Below are 10,629 nucleotides of genomic sequence, written 5' to 3'. Positions count from 1 at the left end.
CCATTTCTGGAGAAATATGCCCCTTATCTTCCACCGGATGTAAACTGTCCTTATCAACCTGGTATCCCAAGTATATGACCTCTCTCACCTTTAAGATGCACTTGCCCCTTTTCAGACAGACGTCTACCTCCGAGAAGCAGTAGAGAAATTCCTTTAAGTTTTCAAGGTGTTCCTTCTCGGTGGCTCCTGTAATCAGTACGCATCCAGGAGCCCTTGAAGAATACTCTCCATAACCAGGAAGATTGCACAGGTGGATGATACTCCAAATGGGAACCTGGTGCATTCATATAGTTTCCTGTGGGCATTGATGGTCAAATATTTCCTGGACGCTGCATCATACTCCAAATGGAGCTATGCATGTCCCATGGGGCAGCACGATAGCATTGTGGATAGCACAATTGCTTCACAGCTCCAGGGTCCCAGGTTCGATTCCATCTTGGGTCACTGTCTGTGCGGAGTCTGCACATCCTCCCCGTGTGTGCGTGGGTTTCCTCCGGGTGCTCCGGTTTCCTCCCGCAGTCCAAAGATGTGCAGGTTAGGTGGATTGGCCATGATGAATTGCCCTTAGTGTCCAAAATTGCCCTTAGTGTTGGGTGGGGTTACTGGGTTATGGGGATAGGGTGGAGGTGTTGACCTTGGGTAGGGTACTCTTTCCAAGAGCCGGTGCAGTCTCGATGAGCCGAATGGCCTCCTTCTGCACTGTGAATTCTATGATGTCCAACTTGGAGAAAGAATGACCTCCAGCCAACTTTGCATAAAGGTCCTCCACACATGGCATTTGCTACCCATCCAACTGTGAGGTCTTGCTCACCATCATTTTATAATCGCCGCAGAGGCTGACGGTCTTGTCTGGCTTCAGCACAGGGACCACTGACGTTGCCCATTCCGCGAACTGAACTGGGAGAATAATTCCCAAGTTTTCCAGCCGGCTGACCTCGTCGTCCACTTTTGACAGTGAGGCATATGGAACTCGGCAAGCCCTGAAATACTTGGGTTGTGCCTCTGGGTCCACATAAACTTTGGCCATGGTTCCCTTTAGTTTCTCTAAACCATCGTGGAAAACATCGGGTATTTTCCCAGGATCTCATACAATCTGCCTGTACCCATTTAAAAGATCTTCTGCTAGTTTAGGCAGAGTCTCTGTAACCAGTTGCGGCCCAACAGATTGGTTCCATGCCCCTGAACCAGTATTAGTGGCAGGCGATCTGATTGCTACCCAAAGGTATCGGGAGTGGTCATTGTCCTAATGATGGTTGATGGCTCTTCGGTGTATTTCGCCAACCATGCCTTAGTGTACCTTAGGGCCAGGTGTTGGATCCCGATATGAACTTTCCAATGTCCTTGTTGTCCAATGACCGAGACAGCACCCCTGTAACTATTTCTATCTCTAATGGGTGGCTGTTTATCTGGATGTGATCTAGATGGGGGCTATTTTTTGGGCCATAATGCAATTTAGTTGCATGCAATCATCTTCATTGGGCTGTGCTAAGTGTAAGATCCTCGCTCTGCGTAGATGTGAAACCCGACCAGGGCGACACATTTGCTGTTGGTTCCAGCAATCCAAACCCCGACAGTTCCTGCGGCATAAGTGCGGCACAGTTGTGAGTCTTCTTCTTGGACCTTAAGAGAGATGTCTCTTGGCCAATGGATCTGACCATGACGTTTTTCGGATGGCGACTGAGTACCATAGGCCCTGATCTTCGGAGGGGGGGGGTATTCATAATATTGGGCCCAATCTTCTATACCTGCATCGAAAGCCTCAAGTCTCACAAAATGTAGCATTTTTAAATTTGCTTTGACCTGGCTTTCTTGCTGAGGAATTCAAGTGGGATCCGCACATCCAAAATTGCAGCTGTAGTTTATCCTCGTCACCAATATGGAATCTTCAGGAGTTCCGAGAAGGTGATATAAACGTAGGTTTATTTGTAAAGCAAAAGTAAAAGCTGCAATGAGGCATAGAACACATATGTCCCAGCTGGGACTACCGATCATACCGGTACCAAATTGGGCCAACTTGTAAGCATTAGATTCACGGGCTCCAGCTGCTAGGCGTCCACCCCTCAGCGGGGAAGCTCATATTCCACAAGACCCACAGGGAGATCAATTGGGCCATCCCCTTGGGTCTAGTGAGGGTTATTACACGTCTCTTTCTTGGTCAGCAAGGTGGCACGGTGGTTAGCACTGCTGCCTCACAATGTCAGGGGCCTGGGTTCAATTCTGGCCTTCGGTCACTGTGTGGAGTTTGCACTTTCTCTCCGAGTTTGTGTGGATTTTACACTGGGTGCTTCGTTTTCCTCCCACAGTCCAAAGATGTGCAAGTTAGCTGGATTGACCATGCTAAATTGCCAATTATAGTCCAAAGATGTGCAATTTAGGCGGGGTTTACGGGGATAGGGTGGGGGAATGCGCCTAGGTAGGATACTCTTTCAGGAGGTGGGTGCAGACTCGATGGGCTGAATGGCCTCTTTCTGCACTGTAGGAATTCTATGGTTCAATGGTTGGAGGCAGGTGTAATAGTGATGGAGAGAATGGAAGAGGTGTGGGAAGTGAGGTGTTTGGTGGAATTTCTGGAAGTTAGACTAAGACCTGTCCTAACCAGGTTTCCACAGCAGTTATGGACAAAGATAGCTGCTATCTCCTGACTTCGGTCTGAGTGGCTATCTGGGGGCATTCATGGCTTTCTCACAAATTCTTTTTAAAAATAAATTTAGAGTACCCAATTCATTTTTTCCAATTAAGGAGCAATTTAGCGTGGCCAATCCACCTACCCTGCACATCTTTGGGTTGTGGGGGCAAAACCCACGCAGACACGGGGAGAATGTGCAAACTCCACACACACAGTTGACCCAGAGGCGGCATCGAACCTGGGACCTCGGCGCCGTGAGGCAGCAATGCTACCACTGCTCCACCGTGCTGCCCCCACAAATTCTATCAGATATGCGATTGAAAGTTTTACCATTCCCTGTAGAGAGATTTTCCTGGCCAACTTTCGGTGCCAGAAAACAGAAGTCAAATGGCAATTAAAAGCACTTCTCTGGAATGGACTCGCATCCTTAAAAAGGTTACATCCCCATCGCTGTGAAGAACGGAGATTTGACTACCAGAGACCACCCCCCTCAACCCCAACACACTGCCACCCCCTCCCACAATTCCCACCACAACCCTAGCTACATTTCTGTACTGCCAGAATTCCTGAGTTTCTATGGTAACTTTTGATTCTAATTTGGTGCTTCTCATTACTGTGGCTGAGTAAGGCTCAGATGTGGTGTGTCAGAGCTTCCAATTTGGAAAAGTCTTGGGATTTCATATTTGCGAGGTCCAGCTAAATACACTGCTTTGCATTTTCTCCATGTATCCAGCAAGATTGAATCTTAACATCTGTGATCCAAGGCTATAGTTAAACAAAAAAAGCAAAGCTGCCAGGTAGATTATCCACCCAAAGATTCAGAACAAATCTCTCCCTTATTGTCCTCTCTTCTACAACAGTACAACGTAATGAAGCAGGTGGTCACAGCCCTCCCCTTCATTTCTATCCCTAAAGATGTGAGGGTATCCATTTTTGAGAGGTGTCCAGAATAAATGAACCTTATGAGCAAAATTTTCCCAAAAATAGTTGGAATGGTGCAGCGGCGGGGAAAGTAGGAAGGAAGCCGAGAACCGAGAGGCGGCTTTCCCCGCTGTATTATTCAACTCTGATTAAAGGGCACCCCAATACGAGAAATTAAAAATAGAAATCACCCTGAAAAACCCTCCATCCCACCCTTGCCACAACCTTCACAGAGCAACCCCCACGGAACCTCAGTCCAAACAACGTAAACATGCTGATCTGCGCATGTGCAGGCCTCTCCCGGCCTGTGCATACGTTGGAGGTCCGGGCTTTGCCAGGACATGGAGTTCCCACCTCCATGCAGCCTGGCACCTGGGCACCTCCAAGCAACCTGACACCTGGGCATGCTCGCACTCCCAGCCTGGCACCTTGGCAGTGTTCCCGCCAGGGTGGCACTGCGAGGATGCCCAGGTGACACTGCGAGGATGCTGTGCTGGCAGTATCAAGGTGCCCAGGTGTCATACGGAGTGCCAGGGTGCCATGCTGCCCTGTCCATGTCTACCTGGGGTGTCTAATGGCCTGGGAGACTCCCCACATGCCATTTTGACTGGTCCCTATTTGTGGCAAGGTCTTGCAAACGTGGCCGTTAGGACGCCGGGAGAATCCCGCGAATGCATATTTAAATGAGCCATTGTGTAGATCTGGAACATACCTAGTGAGGGCGAGATCCAGATCGCAACATCTCATGAGATTTCATTAAATCTCCAAGATCCTTTGAGCGTGAGATGCCTCTCGTGAGATTCAATGCCCTCGGCCTGACACCAAGTTGGGCTTGACAAGTCTGCTAAATCGCATGCGTGATAACTTTCATTTAAGTTCATTTTCAGTTTCCATTTAAAAGGATCTAGAATTCTTATTTGTTGATTATTTTACTGTGTTTGAGTTGTACAGCTGCGTAAATTTCGAGTTTCCACTTTGCCCATTGAAAAAACGCGCTTTGTGTATTCGCCCTCAGTGTCCTACTTGCAAAATTACTTATTTCACATGTTTGTCCGTATATTCCAGATAGAGCCATTTTTCTTTAATCTAGAGTGATTAGACCTTGATATGTTCTTAAGCTACTCGTTCACTGTCATCATCACCTTTAACAATGACCTTAAACACCACCAAACCTGAACCTGCCTTTGCTGCATGTCCATTTGCTTCTTTTCTGTTGAGAGTCACTGACCGTGTATGGAAATTCCAGTCGATTTCCTCCCTGCTCTCCAACTCCCCTCTGAATCCAGGTGAGTGGAAGCCAAATATAATTCTTTAGCTGGTTTACTGCAAAGTTGGGTCAAATGATCATGTTGCTCAGTTTAGTTTTATCAACTGAGCCATGGGCAGAGCTTGCAAACATGTTTTTACAATCTACAATCTGTGATGTTCTCTATTACCCTATTCACTACAGGCGACGCTAAGCACAAGGAAATACTTTTAAAAATCAAATTGTGATTATTTATTTTTAAGTAAGCTATTAACTCACTAAATTGCGTGACATGGAAAGAAAGAAAGGCCTGCATTTACATAATACCTTTCATGATCTCCGGATGTCCCAAAACATTTTACAATGAAATACTTTTAAAATGTAGGCACTGTGGTCTTGTAGGAAACACAGCAATCAATTTGTACACAGTTTAGATGATAGAAAGGAAGACTTGCAACTCTCCAGAGTTGTGATGTCTCCAGAAATTAATCTCCAGGACACTCCTAAGACAATTCAGGCAGAAAAATCAAAGGGGCATTAAAACATTTTTCTCCCTTTGAGCACTTTTCACTATTCACACAAAGGATTGTGGTCCTTTTGAATTCTTTATCCCAGAGGGTTGAGGATGCTCTTTTGTTGAATATTTTAAATTTGAGATTGACACATTTTTGATCTTTCATGGAATCAAGGTCTGAGGAGCTTGGAACAATGCTTGTCCGAGGTCTTCTGGGGGAATCAATGGGAGTTGGTGGGAAAGTGGATTTGATGCTAAGGATCAGCCATGGTCTCATTGAATGATCGAGTGACCTTGAGGAGTCATGTGGCCCACTCCTGCTCCAATTTCCTATGTTCTTCTCTTTATTAGTTGTATCAATATTGCAGACGAGCGAAAAGGCTATTTTATTTTGCAAAGCAACAGGAGGCAGGAATATATCTGACCAGAGTTGGCATACCTAAAGTGTGAGGTGGAGAGAGAAGGGGCAGAGGGAGAGGAGAAGAGGGGAAGGAAATGTGGAGCACATGAACTGGAGGGAAGATAGGGATAATGTGGAGTTGCGGAGAGAATCAGTGTTGGGGGAGGGAAGGAGTGGGTGAGGAGTGAGGAGGTGAGTATTGGAGCATTGTGTTGAAGAAAAGTATGAGGAAAGGAGCAGAGGAATGAGGAGGGGTGGGATAAGGAGGGCAAGGACAGAGTGAAGAGGGGAGAGAAGGGGCAAGCAGGGGAGAGAGTGATGAGAGGAGAGAGGAAGGGAACAGAGAAGCAGGGAGGGGAGTAATATGGAGGGGTAGAGAGAGGAGGACATTGTTGGAGTGGGGCGGGACAATTGGGAAGTGGAGGTAAGGATGGGGAGGGTAGGAACACGACAGGCTGACTGGTATTGGTTTGATTTTATATTCCACTTGTGATGACATTTGCGGTTTGTGGGTCATTGTTTGCCCTAACCTATGTTCAAAGTTTGTCTTTTGGGACACACCCTAAGAAAAGTAAAACACAGCTGTAGTTGTAGAAAGGGTTTCCAACCCTGCTATAGTATCTGGCTATAATATCTGGTGAGATTTTCCAGCCCTTCCTGCTGGTAGAATCTTCTGGTCCCGCCAAAGACGAACCTCTGCGATGGGTTCCTTAGCAGTGGGATGGGCGAGCCGCGCAAACCACCATAGACATCAGCAGTACTGGAAGGTCCTGACAGCAGCCATTGGTGATTGCCTCCACCACCGGGAAACCATGCCACAGCGGGTGGGGGTGCAGAAAATCCAGCCCATCATTTCTGAGAAGTTAGACCTGGGTCTGGTTGCTAGGAAAACTGAAGCTAATTGATGGAGACTAAAAAAATCTGAGAGGTTGAGTTCCAGTCATGTTCAGGACACACACTGAGCCCTTAGTGTTTGGAATTTCAGCAGAACAAGATGAGATTTAGAGTAGGTACAGACCAATGCTAAGCAGAACAGACTATTAAGGTGTTTAGATTTTCTGTAGAAGGGGAACTGTTCAAACAGGCTGTGAAATGGAGCTCCATATGAGAAACTGCTAAAGGGATGATACGGGCAGCTGGGAAAGAATACCAAAAAGACTGATTCCAGGAGCAGAGCTGTGAAGGATCAGGAAAAGTATGTCTTTGGTGGACATTGAATCGTTGGAACATGGAGGCTCAGTGTGTTCTGAGCACCTCTGAAATGCAACCTCATGGGCTGATTTACCAACCCGCCGCATGTTAGACATAGACATAGTATTTACAGTGCAGAAGGAGGCCATTCGGACCATTGAGTCTGCACCAGCCCTTGCAAAGAGCACCCCACTTAAGCCCACACCTCCGCCCCTATCCCTGTAAGCCTAGTAACCCCACTTAACCTTATTGGACACAAGGACAATTTAGCATGGCCAATCCACCAAACCTGCACGTCTTTGGACTGTGGGAGGAAACCGGAGCACCCGGAAGAAACCCACACAGACACGGGGAGAATGTGCAGACTCCGCAAAGACAGTGGCCCAAGCCGAGAATTGAACCTGTGACTCTGGTGCTGTGAAGAAGCCATGCTAACCACTGTGCTACCGTGCTGCCCAAGTTTTCCCATTGACTGCACCTCTCGCCATCGGGAAACCTTTGCGCTGTTGGTGGGACCGGAATATCCCGCTGTCGTGAACAGCCAGTAAATTCCACCCCTCAGCTTTTCTTATTCTTCACCAATTAGTTTCAGTTACCCTAGCAACTAGATCCAGGTTTATTTCTCAGAACCAACTGAATCCAATGAGAATAAAGAAACTGAAACTCTACCTGGGAAGACCAGAGTTGTTTGGGTCTCTGCGGAGGAGCTTAATGTCATACATGCTGAATGCATGGAAATCTATGAGACCTATTTTTGTTTTCTAAGTGGCCCTCCCCTCTGTGCCCAGTGGAAGAATGTGCCTTGTGCCAAGGAACTTGGAGGGGTGGGGAACCTTATTTGTGTGAAATTTGTATTCTGAATGATTCTTGCACACAGTTTTCCACTGTCACTCTGAATGCTAAGCGCAGGATTTCTGTTCTTCCCACTACTTTCAGGGAATGCAGACAAGGTGTAAAATTGACCCGTTCTGCTGGCGGTTCAGGTATTGCTGAGGAAATTGCCTGACCATCTATTATGCTGCACACCACATTTGGGGATTGATGAAAGGAGACAAGGATCAAGAGGCTGCATTGTTGGTCTGTACCAGCTTCAATGCAACCACAAACATTATGTTTTATTTTTGCTTTCTTCAGGTGAATACCACTTACCTCACTCCTGCAAAATGAGAACACAAATTATCTATGGACTTAACCTGGTGAGGTCAGATTCTTGCTCAAAATGCGATGTAAAGGTCGACTTGAAACTTGAGTGTTTGGTTAAATTGATCAATAGCTGCATTTTCCTGAATTAGTTTCATTTGCTGTGGAGGGCATCGTTTTGCACCTTAATTGTTTTCAACAAGACTTTAGTTCCAGTAATTATTCGATTGAAGTTACATCAAATGCTGAGGTTGGGAATCATTTTGAAGATTCCAATAACATTTCATGATATAGTTGATGAATCTTGCGACATTTATGACTTTGAAGTTGGGGTGGTAGAGGCTGGCAAATGGTGGTTGGACTGATTTCCTGAACCAGTCCGGTCTGGGGGTGGAGTGGGTGGTGCAGGGAGGGGGGCAAATTAACCTTTTGTCTAAAGCAGACAAGCAACTTTAGTACTTTAGTAAGTGTCCTGTAGTAAGTGTCCTGCACTATTTTCCAGCTTGTGGATTTGTTGAAGGCAAGCCCACATTACCCTCTATGAAAACTGATGAGGAACAAGCTTTGCACGGACCTGCAGGTAAGGAAGCCTGTAAAAGATCTGTAAATATTATCGGTACATATCAAACATTTTAAAGGCCCTTCTTGTAAGGAATTCGCACCAATTGGCACTTTCAAGAACCTTCCTAACAGTTGTACTTCGTTGTTATTTATTGGCACTAGTGGGTTGATAAGAATGGATCCCCTGAGCTGGCATAATTGGGGGAAGAGGGAGAGCTGCGGAGGAGCATTAGGGAGGCCATTTTGCTCATGGTGAGACTTATTAACATGCAGGTTCAGTCGGCAGTTAGGAAGGCAAATGCAATATTAGCATTCATGGCTAGAGGGCTAGAATACAAAACCAGGGATGCACTTCTGAGGCTGTATGTCTCTGGTCAGACCCCATTTGGCGTATTGTAAGCAGTTTTGGGCCTCGTATCTAAGGAAAAATGTGCTGGCATTGGAAAGGTCCAGAGAAGATTCACAAGAATGATCCTTGGAATGAACAGCTTGTCATGTGAGGAACAGTTGAGCACTTTGGGTCTGTATTCATTGGAATTTAGAAGGGTGAGGGGGGATCTTACTGAAGCTTACAGGATACTGCGAGGCCTGGATAGAGTGGACGTGGAGAGGATGTTTCCACTTGTAGGGAAAAACTAGAACCAGAGGACACAATCTCACACTAAAGGGACGATCCTTTAAAACAGAGATGAGGAGGAATTTCTTCAGCCAGACGGTGGTGAGTCTGTGGAACTATTTGCCACAGAAGGCTGTGGAGGCCAAATCACCGAGTGTCTTTAAGACAGAGATAGATAGGTTTTTGATCAATAAGGGGATATGGGGTTATGGGGAGAAGGCAGGAGAATGGGGATGAGAAAAATATCAGCCATGATTGAATGGCGGAGCGGACTCGATGGGCCGAGTGGACTAATTATGCTTCTATGTCTTATGGTCTTATAACATGCCTGCTTGCAGATGTTTATCCAATGCATGCACACTCAAACTCTGACACAGCTTTTAGAAAACAGGGAGTAATTTTTGGTCATTTTAAAATTTATTTTAATAGCAACAAACAGTAAAGTTACCTTTGACCAATAGTGAGGTGTGTTTGTTCTGTAAGGTTTTGTTAGCTTCAAAGATCAGAAACTGGGCAATTCAGGCTTGATTGTAACAATGTGCATTTCGTGTCTCTCAAATGACTTAACAGTCACATTGCCAGTGAAGTGACAGCCAAAGACTTTGGGCAGGATTCCCCGTTGCCCGACGCCGAAATCGGGAAAGGAGATTGGGCAGAGAATCGGTTCCAAAGCCGAAATCTCGGTAGGCGCCAAATTGCAATGCTCCAGCACCTTGACAGCAGCGTCAATGCGTTCAGGAATGCACGTACAGTAGACACCGTTTGCATATCATTAGCGGGCCCGACCCGGTATTCTCCGGGGTCTTGACGATTCTCCATCTCCGATGGACCAAGTTCCTGATGGCATGGTTCACTTGTGCTTTTAAAAATCGTGAAACCGGCATGGCGGCTGCTGATGGTGGGAGACGTGGTACGGGAGGTTCAACATCTCGGTAGTTTTCTGACAGTTGGATGGGGGGCTTCTGCCAGGGCCGGTGGGGAATAGTGGGGGGTGGCCAGTGTCGTGTTATTCACCCTGGGGTAACACGGACTGCAACACGATGCAGTTAAATGATCAAGCATACACCAAACGTAGGCGTTGTTTCAATAAGATTTATTGAACTTTAGTAACGAAGTACACTGCCTGTGGGTTGACTCTCTACTACTCTAAGGAAACTAACAGTAACTATCTAGACCAGGCTAGCTCTGATCCACATGTAGAAGGGGTTGAATGATTTGTACACCCTGACTGTCACTACAGTTGTCACCAGTGGAAAGAGGCGGAGTGCTGATGCCTCGTGTGTTTTATAGTTGGAAGCCCCCCTCTGGTTTTCTGTCTGGTGATTGGTAGTGTTCTGTTCTGTATGTTGATTGGCTCACCTGGGTGTCTGTCACTGCCTGCTTTTACCTCATGATGTGCATGGGTGCATCTTAA

This window comes from Scyliorhinus torazame, chromosome 6, assembly GCF_047496885.1.
Source record: "Scyliorhinus torazame isolate Kashiwa2021f chromosome 6, sScyTor2.1, whole genome shotgun sequence".
NCBI lineage: Eukaryota > Metazoa > Chordata > Chondrichthyes > Carcharhiniformes > Scyliorhinidae > Scyliorhinus > Scyliorhinus torazame.
This window is presented reverse-complemented; position numbering follows the sequence as displayed.